We start from the raw sequence: 24,603 nt of genomic DNA on the forward strand, positions 1-24,603 counted from the left end.
AGGAGAGGGAGATGTCTTGACAGGGCTGAGGAGAGGCTTTAAGACCACAGAGACGTGAAGGTTTGATTTAAAATCGCCCCACAGCCCCGAGGGCAGCCTCATTACACAATGTACAGACTCACAATCCTTTACAATACTGAGAGCAGCGTTACAGTCAACAGCACGGCCATAACAAACCACACAGTAGATAACAGGCACTGATCTTCTCAAACCATCAACATACCAGCAGAATCAACAACAACAGTGACGGGGAACATCAAAAAGAGGAGAGAGAGAGAGACAGAGAGACAGAGCTCAGGAGAGAGAGCTCAGAAGAGAGAGAGAGAAACTGATGAGTGTAGGTGTCTGCCAGGGGCAGGTTAATATATTCTGCATGGTGGAAGTGTAACTGATGTGTCCCCATGGTGTTCAACCCAGACAGTGAGGGACAACGGAGGACAAGGTGCAGAGCGGCATTTAGATCACAACGACTCTGACAAACACGTCCCTCATCCCGTTTAGACAGAATCCTGGAGAAGCCACCTGGGCTTGTACTCATAAAGCGCCTCAGAAGAGGAGTTCCCATCTGGTGTCTACTGTAGGACCAGGTCCTGCCTTTTATTAGTCAATGAACTAATCACTGATCATAATCTTGATGTGATTGGCCTGACCGAAACATGGCTTAAGCATGATGAACTTACTGTGTTAAATGAGGCCTCAACTCCTGGTTACACTACTGACCATATTGCCCGTGCATCCCGCAAGGGCGGAGGTGTTGCTAACATTTACGATAGCAAATCTCAATTTACACAAAAAAAGACGCTTCATCTTTTGAGCTTCTAGTCAGGAAATCTATGCAGCCTACTCAGTCACTTTTTATAGCTACTGTTTACAGGCCTCCTGGGCCATATATAGCGTTCCTCACTGAGTTCCCTGAATTCCTATCGGACCTTGTAGTCATGGCAGATTATATTAAAATTTTTGGTGACTTTAATATTCACATGGGAAAGTCCAAAGACCTACTCCAAAAGGCTTTCGGAGCCATCATTGACTCAGTGGGTTTTGTCCAACATGTCTCTGGACCTATTCACTGCCAGTCATACTCGACCTAGTTTTGTCCCGTGGAATAAATGTTGTGGATCTTAATGTTTTTCCTCATAATCCTGGACTATCAGACCACCATTTTATTACGTTTGCAATCGCAAATAATAATCTGCTCAAACCCAAACAGGTTCATTAAAAGTCATGCTATAAATTCTCGGACAACCCAAAGATTCCTAGATGCCCTTCCAGACTCCCTCCACCTACCCAAGGACATCAGAGTACAAAAATCAGTTAACCACCTAACTGAGGAACTCAATTTAACCTTGCACAATACCCTAGAAGCAGTCGCACCCCTAAAAACAAAAAACATTTGTCATAAGAAACTAGCTCCCTGGTACACAGAAAAATACCCAAGCTCTGAAGCAAGCTTCCAGAAAATTGGAACGGAAATGGCGCCACACCAAACTGGAAGTCTTCCGACAAGCTTGGAAAGACAGTACCGTGCAGTATCGAAGAGCCCTCACTGCTGCTCGATCATCCTATTTTTCCAACTTAATTGAGGAAAATAAGAACAATCCAAAATTTATTTTTGATACTGTCGCAAAGCTAGCTAAAAAGTAGCATTCCCCAAGAGAGGATGGCTTTCACTTCAGAAGTGATAAATTCATAGACTGCTTTGAGGAATAGATCAGGATCATTAGAAAGCAAATCACGGACTCCTCTTTAAATCTGCGTATTCCTCCAAAGCTCAGTTGTCCTGAGTCTGCACAACTCTGTCAGGACCTAGGATCAAGGGAGACACTAAAGTGGTTTAGTACTATATCTCTTGACACAATGATGAAAATAATCATGGCCTCTAAACCTTCAAGCTGCATACTGGACCCTATTCCAACTAAACTACTGAAAGAGCTGCTGTGCTTGGCCCTCCTATGTTGAACATAATAAATGGCTCTCTATCCACCGGATGTGTACCAAATTCACAAAAAAAAACAGAAGTCATAAAGCCTCTCTTGAAAAAGCCAAACCTTGACCCAGAAAATATTTGAAAAAACTATCGGCCTCTCAATTTTTGGGGAAAAAGCTGTTGGGCAGCAACTCACTGCCTTCCTGAAGACAAACAATGTATACGAAATGCTTCAGTCTGGTTTTAGACCCCATCATAGCACTGAGACTGCACTTGTGAAGGTGGTTAATGACCTTTTTATGTCGTCAGACCGAGGCTCTGCATCTGTCCTCGTGCTCCTAGATCTTAGTGCTGCTTTTGATACCATCGATAACCACATTCTTTTGAGGAGATTGGAAACCCAAATTGTTCTACACGGACAAGTTCTGGCCTGGTTTAGATCTCATCTGTCGGAAAGATATCAGTTTGTCTCTGTGGATGGTTTGTCCTCTGACCAATCAACTGTACATTTCGGTGTTCCTCAAGGCTCTGTTTTAGGACCACTATTGTTTTCACTATATATTTTAACTCTTGGTGATGTCATTCGGAAACTTTCACTGCTATGCGGACGACACACAGCTGTATATTTCGATGAAACATGGTGAAGCCTGTGTTTCAGACATAAGGAAGTGGATGGCGGCAAATGTTCTACTTTTCAACTCGGACAAAACAGAGATGCTTGTTCTAGGTCCCAAGAAACAAAGAGATCTTCTGTTGAATCTGACAATTAATCTTGATGGTTGTACAGTCGTCTCAAATAAAACTGTGAACCTCGGCGTTACTCTGGACCCTGATCTTTCTCTTTTGACGAACATATCAAGGCTGTTTCAAGGACAGCTTTTTTCCATCTACGTAACATTGTAAAAATCAGAAAACTTCTGTCCAAAAATATATCAGGAAAATGTATCCATGCTTTTGTCACTTCTAGGCTAGACTACTGCAATGCTCTACTTTCCGGCTACCCGGATAAAGCACTAAATAAACTTCAGTTAGTGCTAAACATGGCTGCTAGAATGTTGATTAGAACCAAAAAAATGTATCATATTACTCCAGTGCTAGCCTCTCTACACTGGCTTCCTGTTAAGGCAAGGGCTGATTTCAAGGTTTTACTGCTAACCTACAAAGCATTACATGGGCTTGCTCCTACAGATCTTTCCGATTTGGTCCTGCCGTAAATACCTACATGTATCATGTGTCAAAAGACGCAGGCCTCTTACTGTCCCTAGAATTTCTAAGCAAATTCTCCTATAGAGCTCAATTTTTATGGAATCGTCTGCCTAGCCATGTGAGAGACGCAGACTCGGTCTCGACCTTTAAGTCTTTATTGAAGACTCATCTCTTCAGTAGGTCCTATGATTGAGTGTAGTCTGGCCCAGGAGTGTGAAGGTGAAAGGAAAGGCACTGGAGCAACGAACCGCCCTTGCTGTCTCTGCCTGGCCGGTTCCCCTCTCTCCACTGGGATTTTCTGCCTCTAACTTACTGGTGCTCTTCCATGCCGTCCCTAAGAGGGGTGTGTCACTTGAGTGGGTTGAGTCACTGACGTGATCTTCCTGTCCAGGTTGGCGCCCCCCCTTGGGTTGTGCCATGGCGGAGATCTTTGTGGGTTATACTCCGTCTTGTCTCAGGATGGTAAGTTGGTGGTTGAAGATATCCCTCTGGTGGTGTGGGGGCTGTGCTTTGGCAAAGTGGGTGGGGTTATATCCTGCCTGTTTGGCCCTGTCTGGGGGTATCGTCGGACGGGGCCACAGTGTCTCCCGACCCCTCCTGTCTCAGTCTCTAGTATTTATGCAGCAGTAGTTTGTCGGGGGGCTAGGGTCAGTCTGTTATATCTGGAGTATTTCTCCTGTCTTATCCGGTGTCCTGTGTGAATTTAAGTATGCTCCCTCTAATTCTCTCTCTCTTTCTCTCTCTCTGGGAGGATCTGAGCCCTAGGACCATGCCTCAGGTCTACCTGGCCTGATGACTCCCTGCTGTCCCCACTCCACCTGGCCGTGCTGCTGCTCCAGTTTCAACTGTTCTGCCTGCAGCTATGGAACCCTGACCTTTCACCAGACGTGCTACCTGTCCCAGACCTGATGTTTTCAACTCTCTAGAGACAGCAGGAGCGGTAGAGATACTCTGAATGATTGGCTATGAAAAGCCAACTGACATTTACTCCTGAGGTGCTGACCTGTTGCACCCACGACAACCACTGTGATTATTATTATTTGACCATGCTGGTCATTTATGAACATTTGAACATCTTGGCCATGTTCTGTTATAATCTCCACCCGGCACAGCCAGAAGAGGACTGGCCACCCCTCATAGCCTGGTTCCTCTCTTGGTTTCTTCCTAGGTTCTGGCCTTTCTAGGGAGTTTTTCCTAGCCACCGTGCTTCTACACCTGCATTGCTTGCTGTTTGGGGTTTTAGGCTGGGTTTCTGTACAGCACTTTGTGACATCAGCTGATGTAAGAAGGGCTTTATAAATACATTTGATTGATTGATTGATTATTCATTCTGATTTAAAAGGCTAAATTGATACTGGATCTGCATTCTGATCTACGGGCCTTGATGCCCTCCTCCCCCACCCCACCCCCTTCACACATCCGACCTGGGGATAGTGTGGAGGGGAGGGGGGGAGCCATCTCTCCACTGAGAATGACAGTCTGTCAGAGGGAGAGAAGGAGGGACTACAGGATAGAGGGGAGAGCAGAGAGCACATTAACACCAGTGCTGCTCTGCAAATGGATCCCTTAAAGCTAGAATCCTTAATTTAAACAATAACAAGACACCCCGTAAAAAGGGATGGGCCTGGAGAAATGTAACAACTCTCAGATTCATAGACAGAACTATAGATGCAAGGACTGACCACCCATGATATAAAATGATAGTTTTAATGTTAAGAGGCTATGCAGTTTACAAACAGAATACAACAAGCTTATATTCTGGGTTCTGATGGGGTACGACAGTTGAACTAAGCTCATGAGGCATTTATAAGTTATGTTCCTCAGCAATCAATGACTACATATCATTAATGTATAAGTCCAAAAATGGATGTCACAACTAGGGAATCCAGATGTAATTTAATGACCAGTTAGTTTGACAGACTGGACCATGTCAATGTAAATCCCTACTCTGTGCAGCCATAAAGAGTAATTCCCTTAGTGGTCACATGGCTCAGGGCAGGAAATGCATTAAGTGCAAACACTGAGTGTACACAAACAAATCACAAATGGGGAATGGGACAGAGTGGCCCATCTGTTTCCTAAAACACTGAGTGGACAAACTGGATTGAGAGAGTGAGAGAGAGGTAAATCTACAATCCACAGTAAACACACAGTCTACTGTGGCCAGGGCAATCAATCAGTGATTTTCCGTCAATATCGGCCCATGTCTATGGGGGGGAGGGGGCAAGCTTACATCTGGCCTTTTAGCGAGTGTTTTGTGTAGTAGTCTGCTGAGGAGATACGATCTGCTTTGGTTAAATTAAACAGTGGCAGCCACGTCGGAGAGCAGAGAGCCATGCGTAAAGACATTCCTAGAGGCCCAAGTGAGTAAAAATAACCTACTGTAAATATCACACCACCACACTTCACAGTGGACTTCTGGAGTAAACAAGGACAGTAGCGGACTGGTGATGGAGCAGGGCTGGAATCCAGGGTCATATTCATTAGAGCACACGTATCAAAATGTTTTGCAACTGAAACAAGCCTTTCTTACTGGGCAAGTTCAGGTTAACTTTCAGTCCGCGTTGTTTTTTCCCCCCGTCTCGTTTAGTATCTTTTGGTTCCTGGTGAATACGGCCCAGCTAATGGCCTTACTCAACTTCCACCTTCACAGACACTAACGGCTACGTCAGTAACCAACTCCTAGCCTTGCATAGCCATAGAGGTTACAACAACCCTCACAAACAACAAAAACAAAACCGCTGTCTCTTGAATCAAAATGGCTCTTATTTCCACACAAACAAGGTGGGAATATCCCTGACAGGCTCCAGCTCTGTTCCCATGAACCAACTCGGGCAGGCCTCATCAATACCCTATGAAGCAACAGGCCTGGAGTCAGCCTCGCAGGAACACCCTCCCTCTCCTGCTCTTGAAAATGTACAGAAAGAAGTATTATGCTTACAGAAAGGTGGGTTCAGATTCAGAAGAGAGAAAGATGTATTACAGTTCTAAGAATGTGTGTTGGGTTCACTGAGAGGTCAATAACTCCGTACGCTATAGATAAGCCTGCGGATCTGATTCTGGGGTTCCCCCTGGTATCCCTAGTTTTCCTTGGCTGCATGTTGCCTTTGGCCTGACTCCAAACTTGCACAGCGCTGATGAGCGGTGCAGGAGATTAGTCTTTGTTTTGACTCCAAGCCTGCATCAGAGACCTAGTTTCAAAGCCCTTCTCCGTGAGGATGCGTCCTGGGATAACGCAGCGCACCATGGGCTCTGGGTTCCATCCAAACAGGCAGTAGAGGTTCAGCCTCACTGCACAGACAGGCCACACAGTCTGACGGCTGCTGTATCGCTCGCCATGCACTGCTGAGCACTGAGCATTACGCACAAAGACCAGTGTTGTCCTGAAGGAGCAGGCTGGCTGGCTGGCTGAAAACCTGTATCGATATTTACAATACCGTCTATAACGATACTTCACTGTCAGTTTTGGTTGAGTACCAAACCATCAGAATGGAGAAAACCCATTCAAATCAGAATTCATTTGTAGCCATTCTAGGGTCATGCAGAAATATAAAATACAGTCAAATACCACCATATCGTAGAAAATGAGAAAAATATTGTGATATGATTTTTTGGCCATATTGCCCAGCCCAGATGGACCATGTGAAGCTAAGCCCCCCCCCCCCCCTACATCTGCATGCCATTTACTGTACGACTGACTCCGACTAGCACTCTCAAGACGTTTCCGGATATCCCTGAGAACTTTCGCTGCAGCACTCTCTTTCTGGGAGGAGGAAACACACGCGCAGGGAACAGAGAGCATAGTTCAGTGACCGTAGATTTAGGATTTAGCAATGTGGGAGAGTCTCTCTGTGTTGACAGACGGAGAGGACAGAGTAAGTTACTTAGGCAATGTGGTGGGAGCTGATAAACTGAAGACAATGCTACTACAACTATCTGGGGAGTGATATGACAAGCAACGTTACAACATAATACATTTCAGAGACAACCCCTTGCATGCTTCTTTCCGCTCTCCTCGCTGCAGCTAACGCTACTGTAACGTACAAAGCATTCGCAGAACAGAAAGGGCTTCATGCGTGTCCCCAATGGCCCCCCTTTTCCATATATAGTGCACCACTTTTGACCGGAGCCCTTTGGAGCCTGCTCGACCAGTAGCGCATTAGAAAGGGAATAGGCTGCCATTTAGGACAGAGTCGAGGAGTCTGATATAGGGGGTGGAATAGTTTGGGATTAGACCAGTGGGGATGCAGACAGGCTCCAGACCCCAACAGCGAGAGAGCATAACTGATTATGGTCTAGAAATAGCTAAATTACCGCATAGCCTGTCTGAACTAAGCCAAGATGAACAGCCTGGCAGGCGAGCAGCAGAAAGACCGTAAATGAGAATATAATTCTCGTCGAGGTATTTATTTTTTTGTTCAGAGAGAGAACAACTGTGGTTGAGTTGACTCTGGCTGAAACGTTCACACCACTTCCGAACTGACACTTCCAACAAACTGCGTTCCAAAATGGCACGCTGTTCCCTTACGACCACAGTCTGTGCTCACTGCTTGAGCGCTCGATTTGACTGTTTAACTGATCAGAATGCTGCCAACTCAGCCAGTGAGGTAGACTGAGGTTCCCCTGGGACTATTAGTTGCAGACACACATGAAGTGTGAATGTGGATTTGGCCACAACACATCCAAGGTTAACGTGAGGATGGCGTAAACAGAAAAGTTGCACATCTGATGCAGTAGAAAAAGCAGATCTTACTGCATACATTTCGTTAGCGTAAAAGCCGACGGGGTGTGAGATGGGGATGAGAAACACCATAAGGACATGGGAGTGAAGGTAACAGAGCCCTTCAGACACAGAAATGATGTGAAGGAGCTGCACAAAACCAAAACCAACAACATCAGAACAATGTAATGTGGCATGGCTCAAAATCACCCACAAATCAACCTTCACAAATAAGTGCCGGTCTGTTTGTGCCATCATGCCAACTCCTAGGGTTTGGCTTGACAAATGTGCAATGAAGATGGCAAGAGGCACAAACAGATCTGGGACCAGGCTGAGAAGTAGGGTCGGGACGATACCAGTATCTGGATACTCGTTAGTATCGTGGAAAGGAAACAAAACAAGCATATTTGACTTCTTTAGGAAAACAGCCCTAATGTTAGAAACAAACATCATTACGTTGTCATCCAGAGTCACATGTATTTGTTTTCCAAACTACAGCACAATATTTCATTCAGCAGATTTTTAAAGGACCAAAGAGTTTAGTCTGCTTCGGCGTTTTCATTTTTGCCACGGAAAAAAAATATCGTCCCGGCCCTTAGAAGGTTGCAAACTAAGAAGGTCAAGTTTGTATGCGAGTCGGCGACCACACAAAGGTCATGAACGGAGCACATGCCTGACTCGAAGGGTCAAAGTGAGGTGAGTTTGAGAAACAAAAGCTCCTTTGATTCCAGCTCAATGACTCCTCAAGAGGGAAAATGGAAAATGGCACTAGAGCAGCGTGATGCCTATCTGGCAGGAGAAACAGACAGCCACTGACAGATAGACGTGTCATTACAACACGCAGAGAGGGGCGAATACAACAACAGTCCTGTGGAGTGTGCCTGGTCGCATCCCAATGGGCCCTGGTCAAAAGTAGTGCACTATACGGGGAATAGGGCGCCATTTTGGACGCAACCCGTGTTAATGTAATAAGCATATCCAACAGTATTGCGGAAGGTGTGTGTGTCAGTAATAAGATATGCCTATTGCCTAAGCATATGTCCATTGCTCACTGGAGGCCTGGCTTTGTCCTCAATCCTAAAGTCCCTAACATTTCTCCAAATGTATAAGCCCCAACTGGAATCTTAAGTACGGCTCTTCTCAGTGGGGCTTACTAGTTACTATTTATCCTTCAAAAATGTACAAGCCAGACCTCTTTCCTCCCGTGTTACGCCGTGTTAGAGAGACCGTGGTCCGAAATAACTCACGTTACACTGAGCTGAGGAAACAGAGAAAGGGAGTAAAAAGGAACAGTAATGTGGCTCGTCTTAAATCACAATGACACGGCACAAAAACACCGCCAAAATGGGCCAGTGGAGACAGTTCTAGTTCTCAGCTGTAGGACTGTCTTCCCAACCCATCTCTCTCTCCCTCTCCTCCGTCAATGAGGCCAGTCAGCCCTCAGACACGGTCAGCATCCCAAATGGCACCCTATTCCTTATATTTTGCACTACTATGTAGGGAATAGGGTGCCATTTGGGATGCAGCCTCCGACAGGATTCATTATCTCACAAGATGTACAGGCAGGAGCCGGCCCCTCTATTCCCCTCCACCCCAACTCTACTCCCTCTCACTTAAACCCTGCAATCAGCCTGGCCCCTGGCCACATGGCCCCTCGTTAGGGGAGGGGCAGCCAGGAGCCAGCCCCTCTATTCCCCTCCACCCCAACTCTACTCCCTCTCACTTAAACCCTGCAATCAGCCTGGCCCCTGGCCACATGGCCCCTCGTTAGGGGAGGGGCAGGCAGGACACACACAGGGCCAAGGACACCGTTTCGGAAAGGGGTCCCACACTCGACACACAACAACGTAAGAGACCGATTAAATGGAATTGTGAATATCTGATCCAATCGAGATTAAAAAGAAAAAAAACGACCTGTCGTTGTAGATTTAACAATGAGCATAAACCTAATCAGCAGCAAACATCCAGTCTTCATCTTTAGGGCCAAGCAGAGCACTTAGTGAGCACTTAGAAAGATCCCGTTTCACATCAGGTTGGAATGGTTAGGTCTGTATTGCTGGTGAGGTGTCGCTGAACTTGAACCTGGAGGAAGAGACTTTGCAATGAGGAGTAGCTACAGTAGGTCTACTGCCCCTACCTCTACTGCCCCATTCTACTGCCCCTACCTCTACTGCCCCATTTGATCTCAATCCACCTATATAAAAAGATCTGATTAACTGATTCCCATGCAAGGCTTTTTAGATGGACAGGAGAGTAGCAACATCCTTCACTCTGCCACCTCAACCGTCACAGACGTACTAACCTGGCTCTACTAAATCAATTCATTGTGAATCGTTACTTCAGTTAGGGCTGGGCGAAACATTCAAATTCATTTGATCCAAGTTTCTGCAAATTATTCCAAATGTCTATATGGCAAGAAACAAGGTTTTTTGACCGTTCATGTCCGCTTGTTCTCATGTCTTTTTGGTCTCGTCTCTTTTGCTCCTCCTGTACTGTGTGCACCTTCCCATTTACACCAGAGATCTGTATATAATGAGATGCCCATGTCCCCGCACTTAACAATGGGAGTTGTTGTCCCAGAGGCAGGAAGGCAGGCGACAAGGTTAGATCCAAAATAAGCCCATAGAAACGCATTGGGAATTATTTTGGTGAGAGTGAAACTTCTTGCTTCACTTCTTCCTCTGTTTACACACACCAAGCCCCTGCCACTCGCATAACAAAGATGAGAGATCACTTCTTCCTCTCTGACAAGCGGTTTCAACTCGCTATTTGCATTTTGAGGTTTGGTCAAGCAGAATCGGTCGTATGGACACAAACACATTGAGACATTATTTTACTGTAATAGAGAAGTTCACTTTTCTAATGATAACTGTTGTCGGTCTCAAAGTTCACACAGAGTAGACACTACTAAAACAGGAGTATCAATCAACAATGATTCTGGAAAATGAAAGCTCAGTTTGACGCGTGCGGCATTGCGTTACCGCTAGCATCATTTTACAATGAGCATAAACCTCAATTATAAAGGAATTGGTACCTCGTTCTCATTCTGATAAATAAGGTCGGCCACTGTATTTCAACATGTGAACAAAGTGGACAGGCTAGCCTGCTGTTCAAACAGTTGGAGAAGGACAGAAGGGTGTGTTCATAACAATTCAACTGTTCTGCCTTGTTAACTAGAAAATAGATCCAAGTTGGCTAAACTTGAAATGTAAAGATTAGCTGGCTACGTCCTAGCAGGTGAGCTTGTGCTTGAGAGATTGAGACCTGCGTTCATTTTCTATATTGTCTGCTAGAAGAAGTAGTCATTATTAGTGAATGTGCATTATGCACGGTTCTGGTAATATTTGTAACAAAAAGGGCATTTTCATAGACTGATTTGAAAGCCCGATCAGTGATTATTGCAACAACAAAAAGCAGGTTACCCTAGTTTGATAAATATAATTACATTATTAGTGGGTCTTATGGTTGTGGACGGCTTAATATTTAGCCTAGGTAGAATTTTACAAGCCCTGTAATCATTAGGTTATTGCTGACTTTTGAACATGCCCTGTATTTGACCTTTAATTTTACAAGAAATTTAATTTTACAAGAAAGATTAAAGTATATATATATTTTTTTAAATTATTATTTATTTATTTATTTAAATGTAGATATAATTTAGAATTGTTAAAAAGATATGATCTTAAGGCCATATCGCCAAGCCCTAACTTCAGTGGAGAAGACCCACCACTTACCATGTAGAGAACAGCGGAGGCCTTTTCTCACCTTTCACAGCACCACGATGTGACAACGCAGGTGGTGGTGGCGGTGTGAACAGTGGAGTATCCTCTCTCCCGGCAGGATGTGTGGGTGTTGAGCAGCTTTAGGAGTGTTCGCTAGAGTACTACAGGACACAGTGAACCCAGTGTTGGAAAGCAGGGAGGAGGGACAGACGGCTTCTTTTGAAATCATTTCAAATACTTTCTGTGCTCGTTTTGAGCTTGCCTGGCTGAAGGGACCAATAGAATAGTCCCTAAAATGACAAGCGCCGCTTATCGGGGCACTCCAGGCAGGTTAGAGCAAACACTCATCCAACGAAACATTTGAAAATAGTACTTGTACCCAGTCTGGTGTGTGTGAAATCCCAGAATACCCCATTCAGCTCAGACTGCTGAGCTACACAATCCCAGAATACCCATTCAGCTCAGACTGCTGAGCTACACCACCCCACAATCCCAGAATGCCCCATTCAGCTCAGACTGCTGAGCTACACCACCCCACAATCCCAGAATGCCCCATTCAGCTCAGACTGCTGAGCTACACCACCCCACAATCCCAGAATACCCCATTCAGCTCAGACTGCTGAGCTACACCACCCCACAATCCCAGAATACCCCATTCAGCTCAGACTGCTGAGCTACACCACCCCACAATCCCAGAATACCCCATTCAGCTCAGACTGCTGAGCTACACCATCCCACAATCCCACAATACCCCATTCAGCTCAGACTGCTGAGCTACACCACCCCATAATCCCAGAATGCCCCATTCAGCTCAGACTGCTGAGCTACACCACCCCACAATCCCACAATACCCCATTCATCCACAGACCCTCATCTGTGCAGGTCAGCGTAAGCACATAGAGGCATGCACATACTTCGTTTGACCACAACCCTCCCTAACCCAAACGCCATTCACAAACTGGCCATTTCGCTTCCCTCTGCAGCTACAGTTGTCAATTCAAGCAGGCCGACAGAGTTTTGGCCGACAGACACTTTAGTAAGCCATGTGCACCAACTGGGATTCTAGTATTAAATTCATGTTGGCGTTTGGTATTTCACAATTATATAAGTCTATGGCATTTCCGCTAGCAAGAACAGCAATTACAGCAAATGAGCGAACAAGGACAAATCTAATCACAATAATGTTCGCAAATTAAGTCCACGTTATTATCAGACCAAATTGTTCATTTTCATTCCATTAAGCCTACTCTGAAAGATGATGCAGCCAACATTTAATGCTAACCAGGGTCAACCAAACTCATTTTAAAACCGACTATGTCCCTAATGGCATCCTATTCCCTATAAACTGCACTACTTTTGATCGGCGCCATATGGGCCCATGTCAAAAGTAGTGCACCATATAGGGAATAGGGTGCCATTTGGGACGCATACAGGTAAATGGCCTCTGGATGCCGTAAATGAAGCAGCCAATTCAAAAGCATATTGTGGAAACTGTATGGAGACAGCAAATGCCCTGCGGTCAAATACATGTATTTCTGCTTTTCAGGAAACCCAGTCATGAAACATTTCCAAGAAATGCACAGTATGGTATTCCTAGACTTGTATAGACGCAGCGACATTTCTAAGAAATCCATTCAACCATGTAAACATAAAAACGCATTGATGTTATGAAATATGACTGACGAGGCCAGAGTACATTTCAAAACAAAGACAAGTCTGCAATCGGCTTTCAAGTACAGAACAATGAAAGTTCAAAATTGAAAGAGTTTTGCTGACAGCGAAGGAAAAGGGAACAGAGCAGTAGTCTTGAGATGAATTTCTGTTTAAGATTAAATCAAATAGAACTGTATTGGTAGCGTTCACATATTTTGCGAAATGCTTACGTTCATCGCTCCAACAGTGCAGCAATACACAAAAAATCTAAAAAAGAAAATAGAGTCCAGAGCATAAATATATACAGTGAGCTCAGTGACACATTTTTTGGTTGTTTTGGCTCTTTACTCCAGCACTTTGGATTTAAAATGATACTAAGGACTATGCGGTTAAAGTGTATAATGATGTCTGACACACAAATATCCTACTCCCAAAACATGCTAACCTCTCACCATTACAATAGCAGGGGATGTTAGCATTTTTGTGGGGGTATGATATTTGTGCATCTAACTCTCACTCACCTTTATTCCCGATTCAGTCGGGATTATCCGTAATCATGGTAGCATCCACATTCATATAGAAGTGTTTAGAAACATATTCTATTCTTATTTACAATAAAAGTGACTCCAAAATGACACAACACATAATTTACCATTCATTTATATTGAGCACAACATAATCTGAAACACAACCAAAACAAACAGCAAATGCATCCAACAAATTTGTAGAGCCACAAGCTTGATGTAGTCACTGTGTGCTATAAGTATGGGACCAGATATTGAACTTTTTACTTCTTTAATACACAAGTGAATTTGTCCCAATACTTTCGGCACCCTAAAATGGGGGGACTATGTACAAAAAGTGCTGTAATTTGGAAACGGTTCAATAGATATGGATGAGAATATTATCAAATTAAAGCTGTATCATTCCAAAGTGCTGGAGTACAGAGCCAAAACAATAGTCACCATCCCAATACTTTGAGCTCACTATATGTATATGATGGTGTGTATAGACAGTATTTGAATAGAAAAGTTGTGTACAGCAGTAGTTATATAGGATGAGCCATGACTAGAATACAGTACACACATATAAAGTGGGTAAAACAGTATCTAAACACTATTAAAGTGACCAGTGTTTAATGACTATGTACAGGGCAGCAGTCTCTAAGGTGCAGGGTAGAGTACCGGGTGGTAGCCGGGTAGTAACAGTTCAGGGCAGAGTACCGGGTGGTAGCCGGGTAGTAACAGTTCAGGGTAGAGTACCGGGTGGTAGCCGGGTAGTAACAGTTCAGGGTAGAGTACCGGGTGGTAGCCGGGTAGTAACAGTTCAGGGTAGAGTACCTGGTGGTAGCCGGGTAGTAACAGTTCAGGGCAGGGTACTGGGCGGTGGTCGGCTAGTGGGGATTATTTAACAGTCTGATGGCCTGGAGATAGAAGCTGTTTTTCAGTCTCTCGGTCCCAGCTTTGATGCACCTTCTGTAGAAGTTCATGAGGGTTTTAGGGGCCAAGCAGAGCTCAACCCTTTAGAGGGGAATGGAGACATGCGTCAGTCAGAGGACTTTAGTTTCACTGGCTGTCACACTGCCAACATTACCCCTTACTTAGAACGCCTGATGTTTGTGAATAAAAGCTTGAAGTGGAAGAAAAACTATCCCAGAACTGAGAAAGGGGCTTGCCTGAGCCCAGAACAAAGCCTAAACTTGGCAAACATCTACAAACCTGAATGACAGTTCAATAAAAATAGGAAAAATGCCCCCCTCCCACACACTGAAATGAATCCAGCAGAACTTCACGAATTGGGGATAAGGTAGAGTGTTAATTAATAGTGATGCACCGATATGACATTTTTGGCCGATACCGAAATCCAATATTTTCCTTCCAATGATTTTTTTATAAAAATAAAAAATAAAAAAAATAAAAAGGTACTGATAACGATATTTAAAATTTTTGTGGACTTTTAAGCATTCTCGTACAGTTACACACACACACACAGCGGTCTAAAGCACTGCATCTCAGTGCAAGAGGCATCACCACAGTCCCTGTTTTGAATCCAGGCTGTATCACATCCGGCCGTGATTGGGAGTCCCATAGGGCGGCGCACAATTGGCCAGCTGTAGTCCGGGTTTGGCCAGGGTAGACTGGCATTGTAAATAAGAATTTGTTCTTAACTGACTTGCCTAGTTAAATAAAAAGGTTATACACACACACATACACGCACACACACACACACACGCCAAAAAGTTATTTTGTTTGCATTTACATACGTCCCCGTTACCAGTAAAACATAACCAAAACCTATTTCTTTCACTTACTTGCTGTGCTGTTTCATTGTTCATTTGTTCAGTCGTGTCATTCTATGGAACGCCGTTTGGGTTTTTGCGTGTCAAATAACACTATTTGACTTGTGAAATAAGCTTGTTGACCAATCAGGACCTGAATATGACTGCACGGCACAACATAACTTAACACATTCATACATTTTTTTACATAGTGTAATCAATGTATAATAACTATCACTCATATTTCATGTCACAACGATTCATCGATACGTATGCTATGATGCTGGTAAAGGTGTCTCGCGCACCATTAAAGAAAAGCTAGCTAGCTCATGGATACAATGTTCTTCCCCAAAAACATAGCAGTAGCTATAGTTAGCTAGCTAACTATTTAGCTAGGTTGCATCATCTAAAATAACCCTAATTTATAAGACAGTTCTTATTTTATTAACGGTGGTCAGACCCATCTATGTGAAGCATGGGTGGCAGGTAGCCTAGTGGTTAGAGCATTGAGAGTATATATATATATATATATATATATATATATAAAATAAATAAAATTAAAAGCTAGCCACTATAAGAACTAGCCACAGTAGTGGACTTTGCAGTTAGCATTCAAAATAAAAGTATGTCATTGACAGTGATACAAATAGTATATTTATGCCATAATTGAATAGATCGTGCTAAACAAGGTTGGAATGTTATATAAAATCAACAATTTGATTTGTCAATTTGACAAAAATCTGTTGAAATCACACTGGCTGCATTATACTTTAGAATTGCATTGGGGGCATACTTATTTCACTGTACAGCCTTACCTATGGATTTGGGGCGGCAGGTAGCCTAGTGGTTAGAGCGTTGGACTAGTAACCGAAAGGTTAGAAGATCGAATCCCCGAGCTGACAAGGTAAAAATCTGTCATTCTGCCCCTGAACAAGGCAGTTAACCCACTAGGCCATCATTGAAAATAAGAACATGTTCTTAACTGACATTATATAGGTATGCACGTCAGCTTTGACATCAGGGCGTTAAACTAGACATCGGGCCAATAACGATGTTGGCATTTTTAGCTAATATCGTCCAATTCCGATATGTTCACCAATATATTGTGCATCCCTGTTAATTAACCTAACAGAATGGAGAGGAAGTCAAAACAAGAGGAGACTTGGGAGTGCTCTAGTATTACCTTAAACAAATCCTTATTTCTTTAAAGTCACTCTTTCGTCGAGGGGATTAGGCTATTCTGAATGAATAATATCATTACAATTTGAGACCATATCACTTCTATATGGGTCCATTTGTCTGTCTGGAGGCCTGTTTGGCTAGGGGACATGTCCTAGCATGAGATGGTGGAGACAAGCGGCAGAACTAGGCTACGTCCCAAATGGCACCCTATTCCCTATATATAGTGTATTACTTTTGACTAGAGCCTTATGGGCCCTAGTGCACTATATTTATTTAACCTTTATTTCAACGGGGATTCATTTCGGGAATAGGGTGCCATTTGGGATGCACCCAGGGAGGCTATTTGCTGTGGCACTCCTCTGTCCTCACACACTTCATGAATTCAGTCATGTGGAGTTCAACTGGGAACACGATCCTCGGTGGGTGTTGTCGTCGATGACTGGACTGACCTCGTGACTAGCAACAGGGGAGCAGAGCTCACAGTCTGCCCAGCGTAAAAAGCAGAGAGAGAAGAACGGTCAAAGATCTGATCAACTGGAAATGAAGATGGCTCTTCCAGAACGGCGTGCTTCAGTGTGTTGGGTCTAGACTAGAGTGCGAAGAACACAGAAAAGAAAAGAAAATAAGAATGTGTAATTTAGGCCAAGGGCATCTGAAAGGACCCATGAACACGAACATGTGGAGTTGAGGAGCATGTCGAATTAGGTGTCAAAAGAAAGATGAGTTCAGTAAAGTATAATAGAGTAGAGCAGATTTCAGTACAGCACACTACAGTAGAGTACAGTATATTGTACATATCTACATTCATGTACTCTACTGTGCTGTGATGTAATGTACTTTACATACATTACTGTGCTCTGCTGTAGTCAAGTATACTGTGCTGTACAGTGACCTGATCGTGGACAACCGAAAATGGAAGGTCAAACACGCTCATGTTGACATTGACGGGGCTGTAGTGGAGTGGGTCGAGAGCTTCAAGTTCCTCGGTGTCCACATCACTAAAGATCTATTACGGTCCACACACACACACACCAACACAGTCGTGAAGAGGGCACAACAACGCCTCTTCCCCCTCAGGAGGCTGAAAAGATTTGGCATGGGTCCTCAGATCCTCAAATAGTTATACAGCTGCACCACTGAGAGCATCTCGACTGGCTGCATCACCATTTGATATGATAACTGCTTAGCGTCCGACTGCAAGGCACTATGCTAGCTAGCATTAAACTTATCTTATAAAAAACAATCAATCTTCACTAGTTAACTACACATGGTTGATGATATTACTCAGTTAACTAGCTTGTCCTGCGTTGCATATAATCAATGCGGTGCCTGTTAATTTATCATCGAATCACAGCCTACTTCGCCAAACGGGGATGATTTTTCAAAATGCACTATCGTTGCACGAATGTACCTAACCATAAAAATCAATGCCTTTCTTAAAATCAATACACAGAAGTACATTTTTTTTTTTACCTGCATTTTTAGACTTAGGGATGCCACCCATTCGATAAAATACAGAACGGTTCCATATTTCACTGAAAGAATAAACGTTTTGTTTTCAAAATGATAGTTCCCGGATTTGACCATATTAATGACCAAAGACTCGTATTTTTGTGTTTCTTATATTATAATTAAGTCTATGATTCGATATTTGATAGAGCAGTCTGACTGAGTGGTGGTAGGCAGCAGCAGGCTCGTAAGCATTCATTCAAACTTTACTGAGCTTGCCAGTAGATCTTAACAATGCTTGAAAACAGCGCTGTTTATGACTTCAAGCCTATCAACTCCTGAGATTAGGCTGGCAATACTAAAGTGCCTATTAGAACATCCAACATGGCACATATTGCACTTTACTTTCTTCTCCAACACTGTTTTTGCATTATTTAAACCAAATTGAGCATGTTTCATTATTTATTTGAGACTGAATAGATTTTATTTATGCATTATATTAAGTTAAAATAAAAGGGTTAATTGTTAATTCAGTATTGTGGTAATTGTCATTATTACAAATATATATATATAAAAACCAGCCGATTATTCAGTATCGGCGGTTTTTGGTCTTCCAATAATCGGTATCGGCGTTGAAAAATCATAATTAGTCGACCTCTACTACAGAGAGTAGTGCGCATAGCCCAGCACGTCACTGTGGCCGAGTTCCCTGCCATCCAGGACCTCTATACCAGGCGGTGTCAGAGGAAGACCCTAAAAATGGTCAGACTCCAGGCACCCAAGTCATATACTACTACAACACGGCAAGCTGTACCGATGCACTGATTCTGGAACCAACAGGACCCTGAACAGTTTTCTACACCCACGTTTTCTGTTTGGTTAACTATATAGTCTGCTAAATAGTTAACCAAATAGCTACCCGGACTATCTGCATCAACCCTTTTCGCACTAACTTTTTTGACTCATCACATACGCTGCTGCTACTGTTTACCACCAGTCACTTATTTCCTACCTTTATGTACATGTCTACTTCAATTACCTCGTACCCCTGCACATTGACTCGGTACTGGTAAACCTTTTTCCCTTATGCTTTTGGTCAACGTGTAATTCTGTTAGCTCGTAATTCTGTTACCGTGGTATTGACCCCAATCTATTCTGTAGGCCATTTACAGAGCTCACAGCTAACAGCTTAGAAAAGCCAAGAGAGATCTTAAGATGCACACCCTTATCTTTACCCCAGGACTGAGTTGTTGCAGATTATAGCGTTTCATCACACTATAACAAACTATTATTAATTATTCAACATGTCAGATTGTTTCCTAGAGTTCTTCAAGGAAACAAACGAAACCTACTTTTAGGTTAGTGCCAACATTGCAGCACATCAAACTAACTATACTTAACAAAAATATAAAACGCAACATGTAAAGTGTTGGTCCCATGTTTCATGTGCTGAAATAAAAGATCACAGAAATGTTCCATACAAAAAAAAACTTTCTCTCAAATGTTGCGCACAAACAAATTTTACATCATGTTAGTGAGCATTTCTCCTTTGCCAAGGAATCCATCCACCTGACACGTGTGGCATATCAAGAAGCTGATTAAACAGCATGATCATTACACAGGTGCACCTTGTGCTGGGGACAATAAAATGACACTCTAGAATGTGCAATTTTGGCAACACAATGCCACAGATGTCTCAAGTTAAAGGGAGCGTGCGATTGGCATGCTGACTGCGGGAACGTCCATCAGAGCTGTTGCCAGAGAATTGAATGTTCATTTCTTTACCATAAGCCACCACCAACATTGTTTTAAAGAATTTGTCAATACGTCCAACCGACCTCAAAACCGCAGACCACGTGTAACCACACCAGCCCAGGACCTCCACATCCTGCTTCATCACCTGCGGGATCATCTGAGACCAGCCACCCGGACAGCTGATGAAATGGAGGAGTATTTCTTTTTGCCCTTTTGTGGGGAAAAACACATTCAGATTGGCTGGTGTGTGGGCCTACGCCCTCCCAGGCCCACCCATGGCTATGCCCATGCCCAGTCATGTGAAACCCATAGATTAGGGCCTACTAATGTATTTCAATTGACTGATTTGCTTATATGAACTGTAACTCGGTAAAATATTAATTTTAGCATGTTGCATTTAGATTTCTTTCAGTAGATGAACCAAAGAAGAAAAACACATTACCTGAAAGACTGACTGAAGGTACACATCTACAAAGAAATGAGTGATGGGGAAGAATGTCAGGAAGTTAGAGCAGAGCTGAGTAGAGACAGAGCAGGTGCGGAGAAAAGTGAACACACGCACGCACAAACGAACACACAGAATATCTGAATGTGAACAGCTGCCTGGGAGATCAAATGAACTGGATTCAATTTATAGGGCCTTCAACAAAGTGAAGATCAAGAGGCAGCAGCTCAAAGCCTTGAAAGACCTAAGATCTGAGTTGGAGGGGTTTTGTTCCGACCCATTATTCACTCCGAACCTCTTCAGGTTTCATCCTGGATTCTTTCACCTCAGTAATCAAGTAGAAGAAGAAGATGAGTTCCTGTCGTATTTTATAAGACTGTCACTTCCCAATGACTGGTCTGATCTTGGCTGACAATCTTCAGGTGGTTAGAGTCTGTCCCACATGGCACCCTATTCCCTATACATCTTTACAGGTGCTGGTCAAACGTTGTGCACTATTTAGGGAGTAGGGTGCCATTTGGGGAGCAACCTCAGTGTCCCAGAGGTATCTGAAGAGAATATCCATCAGTCACTCGCTGGTGTTTGCGCGAAGGCCAGCAAATCCCCTGACCCCGCGTGTTTAGTGGTCAGAGATACCGCACCAAGATAATCTCGTCATATGTGCAAGCATCAGAAACGCCTTAGAAGTGTTTAAATCTATAGGGTGACAGCTTTAGTTAATCATCATTACAGGAACCTAATACAGTGCTAGAGATCAGAATAGTCCTGTAAAAGAGACCTTTAGAAATAATTACAGTGTGAGTGCAGTACAATTTCAAATACCCTCTCTCGATAGGATCTAGAAACTAGATTAAAGTACAGCTGCAGTCATGTGTACTGCAACACCCCCTCACAATAAAATATCTTAAATAGACACTCAAACCACTGGACTCAACGTTGAACTTGGCCATCTTTTCCTTCGAGACAAGTACAGCCAATTTGCAATGGACACAGTGAGTGAAGACGATGAATACCTTCTGGCCTTTGTTGTCCAACTAGTGACATATCCCATACTGTGTCCTTGTTCACATCCCAAATAGTAACCTATACCCTTTTTGATGCACTACTTTTTTTACCAGGGCCCATTGAGCACTTTATAAGGTATTGGGTGCCATTTGGGACAAATCCTATGTCCTTGCCTTGACATGGCCCCCAGTGTAGTGGCCAAGCTGGGGACCCATTGGTGACATCACCATCACTATGGGCCTCCGGTTCATGAAGGCCTCTGGGAGTCTCCAGACTGGCCAATCTGAGGGTGAGCCAGAGCTTAATGAAGAAATGTTGCTTCCTTCTCTCTGCTCCTCAGGGAGGTGGATGCGGGGACAACAGGATTGTGTCAGTAAAATAAAACCCTATTCCCTATATAGTGCACTACTTTTCTGTTCAAAAGCAGTGCACTGAACAGGGAATAGGGTGTGATTTGGGACACACAGACTAGAGAACAGAACAGAGGCGTCCCGCCCCGGAGCACAGCTGGTGTCATTTAACTTGTGTTGAGCTGATTATGAAGAGGCTTGGGCTTAGTCCCAAAGGGCACCGTATTCCCTTTATAGTGCACTACTTTTGACCAGGGCCTATATAGGGCTAGTCAAAAGTAGTCCACTATATAGGGAATCGGTGCCATTTGGGACACAACCGTTGGTTCCTCCTCTCCTCCCTCCAGTTAAGAGAGATGAGCCAAAAGCACTCCGGGCGTGTATCTGATGAACTCACTGTTTAATCTATTCCCCTCAAACAAAACAGAGTCAACACAACAGGACTGGAACAGGGGAATACATGGTGCCACTCCCCAAAATAAGAGACAAAAAACACAAAAGTTCCTCAAACCAGTTCTTGGATTGCAGCTGAGGCTGCATACACAGCTATGTCCATAGGCTTTTCATTTCCATGTATGCAAACGCAAATGATCAACATCTAACTTAAAATGAAAGTGGCACAAAAAATAAATCTAAGATCATTTGTTTCATTGTATGAGTACGCTTGAGATATTTTGCTGTGATAAACACAGAGAGAAAAAAGATCCTAGCACTGAGAAAGAGCCTGCATCCCAAATGGCATCGTATCCCCTACATAGGGCTCTGGTTAAAAGTAGTGCACTATATAGGGCATATTGTGTCATTTGATGCTGCTGACAGGGATCATCAACAAGTTCTCTTGTGAGGATGGTCAGGGGCCCAAACAGACATGACTAAAACAATCATTTCAAACCTTGCTTGAATTTGAATACGATCACGTCTCTCTACTATGTGTGGGAATACATGGGAACAGATTTCTTCAATTAAAAATCACTTGGAGACGATTTCCTGGTGTTTTTACAGTCGTATGACCAACAACGAAAATGAAAGAAAATATTATATTTAGTTGTTGTTGCTCAGAACACTTGGGGGGAGCAAATAAAAACCACCCGCAGGCCAGATTCAGCCCACGGGCCACGAGTTGGGGAACCTTGCCTTTTACCAACAACGTAGCGCTTCCTCCTCCTTCACACTGCTGACGGCCTTTTATACTGTAAGTCGATTCAGGTCAGAATCAATGTGTATGTCCCAATTGGCACCCTATTCCCGATACAGTGGACCAGGGTCCATAGGGCTCTGGTGCAAGGTTGTGCAGTATATAGGGAACAGGGTACCATTTGCAACACAACCAATGCAGCCACTTGAGAAAAGCTCTGCTCAAATGGCACCAACCTGCGTGCTTATCCATGCATGGCACTTCACACTCCAAATCATAAAAATAAAAACGAATTGTGTCACCCACCATCTTCAAACACAATAAGTACATTATTACCAGATGATGTAGCTATATTGTACGCTTTCCAAAAGTACCCTATTCCCTATATGCCTAGCCCTATATTGCCAGGCCGTCATTGTAAATAAGTCAGAGGTAGTTTTGCGAGCCAACGCTAACTGGGGTTAGCGCAATGACTGGAAGTCTATACGTATCTACTAGCATGCTAGTAGTTATGATAGAATTCCAGTCATAGTGATCACGCTAGTTAGCAATTGCAATGCTGCTAGTTAGTAACTTCCTACAACCTGCACACAGAGACATAAAAATGTTATTCACAAGTTCATTTGACTCAGGAAGTAGATAAAGGGAAGTATCCCTTTAATTGACCTGCCTAGTAAAAGGTACAAAAAAATTAAATTAAAATATATATATATATATATATATATATATATATATATATATATATATATATATATATATATATATATATAAAAATTAAATTAAAATTATATATATATATATATATATATATATATATATACTTACCTTTGACCAGAGCCATATGGGCTCTAGTCAAATGTAGTGCACTACATAGGGAATAGGGTGCCATTTGGGATGTACTAAAATGCATGAGAGGATTTGTGAAAAAGTAGAACAGTCGGTCAATGCAGAGTGTGCTGGCTGTCACGCGCATGACTTTCTTATATCAAACCAAGCTAGAAATAGGCTATACTAACAAAATAGTTCAACCCAACTTCCCATCCTTCAGCCTACATTCAGTTCAATGCAATTCTACAGGAACATCAGCCTGAGCATGCTAAAATAAAATGGTTTGTCATCAACTGAAACCATGTTAATAATAGGTTTTACTTTGTAGCCTTTACATTCAGTTCAACACTCTATCCATAACTACCGTTCAGTGTACGTTATGGTCAACTGAATATTAACTGACACGTTTATGACAACTGACACATGCCCTAAAATAACAGGAAGCAGACTTGCCAAAACAATAACCCTGTATTAGCAGCTGTACCGCGTCAGAGCACTGAGGCCTTCCCTCCCTGCAGAAGGGTGTACGATAACATAAACTTGCTTTTGTTCTCAAGCCTTTGAATATTAGCGCCAAGGTGTGGATCCAGGTGTCAACATACTGTGAGGAGGGACTGACTGGAGCATGTAGAAACAGACGTACAGACAGACAGGTCTGGACAGGCAGCCAAACACAACAGTCACTGACTGACAGCGGGGTCCAGCCTTGCTTCAGATTCTAGTTCTTGCTTACTCATCAGTCCTGGTGTAACAGAGTTAGACACGTAACCTCACTCCAAACTTGAAATGTCATGATTGGCATAAGTACGCGGTCATGTATGTGGCGAGACTAATGATCCCTGGTTCGAGCCTAGTCCGGGACATGTAAGGAAGCTATACTGTTGAGCAAGCGCTGATCTTCAGAGGCATAGAGTGTAGATACTGAAAAGATCTAAGTCTAATATATAT

The 24,603-nt window shown here is 43.3% G+C and overlaps 1 protein-coding gene across 6 annotated transcripts in view; it reads right to left on the reverse strand.

Annotated features, from left to right (window-relative positions):
- Nucleotides 1–24,603, reverse strand: part of LOC106568841 (partitioning defective 3 homolog) — a 239,994-nt gene that overhangs the window by 188,826 nt on the left and 26,565 nt on the right. The window lies entirely within an intron of this gene.

This window comes from Salmo salar, chromosome ssa14, assembly GCF_905237065.1.
Source record: "Salmo salar chromosome ssa14, Ssal_v3.1, whole genome shotgun sequence".
NCBI lineage: Eukaryota > Metazoa > Chordata > Actinopteri > Salmoniformes > Salmonidae > Salmo > Salmo salar.